At 35.1% G+C, this 1,907-nt stretch overlaps 1 long non-coding RNA gene across 1 annotated transcript; it reads left to right on the top strand.

The window, feature by feature from the left end:
* The first annotated feature begins 772 nt into the window (after positions 1-772).
* LOC128281814 (uncharacterized) lies at positions 773-1,907 on the top strand. Its single transcript, XR_008272085.1, has 3 exons — positions 773-802; positions 897-965; positions 1,613-1,907. It is a non-coding gene; the product is annotated as an uncharacterized LOC128281814 (long non-coding RNA).

Genomic DNA, 1,907 nt, shown 5'->3' with positions numbered 1-1,907 from the left:
GTAATACTCTGTAATCCTGTTCCGGTAACGGGACGGAGTTAAGGGTGTTACAGGACCCCCCACTTATTAGTGCTTTGGTGGAAAGATGGAGGCCAGAGACACACACATTTCATCTTCTTTTAAGTGAGTATACAATTACACTCGAGGATGTTGGTTTACAATTGGTCTATCAGTCGATGGGGAAGTCGTTACAGGAATAGTGTCGAGTGTCGATTGGAGTGAAACATGCGAGCAACTACTAGGGAAAGTGTCGAACAAGTTTAAAGGTAGTCGGACCGATATAGGATGATTGGAGGACAACTTCAAAACTATCAAAGCTTCCGCATGTGACGTTGAAAAAGAACAATTCACGTGCTTATTCATCTTAAGGTTGATTGGGGGTTTACTTATGGCAGATAAATCTTGAAATCTAGTACATTTAAGGTGACTACTACTACTAGTTGACTTGAAAGAAAGGGAGACAACTTAGTAGGGGATCAGTGGTGTTAGAAGTATTGTATCGAGAAATGTGTCGAGTGACGAGACCAGAAAAAGTTAAAATCGACGGTTGCATGCTCCTTCTTCAATTGTGGGCATGGTATCGATTACCATTTTTACACCCCTAAGTGGACCCCCTTATGAATACCAACTCGTAATATGGTAAAATTTATTTGATAATATCATTATCTTTATCATTTTTCATTGTTGTAATGTTGAAATAACATATTATTTGAATAGGTGAAACAATTGCACGAGGCACACATGTATACCGACCGAGTTCGAGGATATCCATCTAGCTTTAAATCAACAAACCAAAGATGAGGTTAGTTTATGAAATTCAAAGTTATATAATATTTATTTCAACATTTGAAATTAAATATTAGACACGTGATAAAATTCATAAATTCGTACTACAGTTTGTATGGATGCTATATGTGGATTCGAGAATTCAAGAATGCATCCCAGATGGATTTTTGGCCAATCGTGTAATGCCCTAAAATTCTTTAAGTTTTTGGGTAATTATTTATGTCAAGTAAATTTATTTTCTTTAGCAGTTAAGTGTTACGGATGTGTACTTGAGGTTCCGTGTTTGATTCATTTTCCTTGAATTTTGAGTATTTTTATTCCTATACCTAGCTTGTCACGTTAATATTATCTTTAATTTTTCATAAGTTATTAACAAGAATGAGCTTACTGATTCAGTGGTAAAGCCTTAGCTTACCTATGGGTCCTAAGTTTAAATCTTTTAGTGCCTAAAACAAAATTAATTTTTGTTTCCCTCGTCCCTAAAACATTTCCCATGTTTTCTCTTTGACGTTTTTCCTTCCACTTTTCCATTTCTCTTTCATTTTGACATATTTCTCCATAAACAAACCATAGTGATTTTTCTTTCTTTGAACCTTTCTTTATTGTCATTCCTCTGCTACTGTTTTATTGTCGCCTTATCTCTATTGTGTCGTCGTTTCATTTATGCTATTTTCCATGTCGTGTTTTTGAACGAGCAGTTTGTATTTTCGTCTCAGTGTAAGTATTGTATGTGCATTTTTCCTTGTGATAAATTAATTATTTCTTTTTTATGTGAAGGGTAAGAGGTTTTAGTTGATCTATAACCTTCATTTTTTATCTTTTTTAGGTTCTAATAACTAAGGATCCTGCAACGGTTACCCTTCCGACAAGTTAAGTGTAGTTGGAATCATTCTTATTCATGGGTAAGTGGCTAAATGCCATAGATTGAGGTTGTTTTATGTAGAAGTTGTAAGGGTAGAATGCCCTAGTTGCATTTTGGTTGAATACTTTAATTGAGTAAGGGTCGAATGCGTGTTTGGTTCTTGAGTGTTTTTTGTTTAATTAGTTAAGTGGATGTCATGTATAGGTTTCGGTTTGTTGCGGTAGTAATAACATCTCGGAAACACTCAGGTGTGTGTTCT

This window comes from Gossypium arboreum, chromosome 10 (genome assembly GCF_025698485.1).
Source record: "Gossypium arboreum isolate Shixiya-1 chromosome 10, ASM2569848v2, whole genome shotgun sequence".
NCBI lineage: Eukaryota > Viridiplantae > Streptophyta > Magnoliopsida > Malvales > Malvaceae > Gossypium > Gossypium arboreum.
This window is presented reverse-complemented; position numbering and strand designations above follow the sequence as displayed.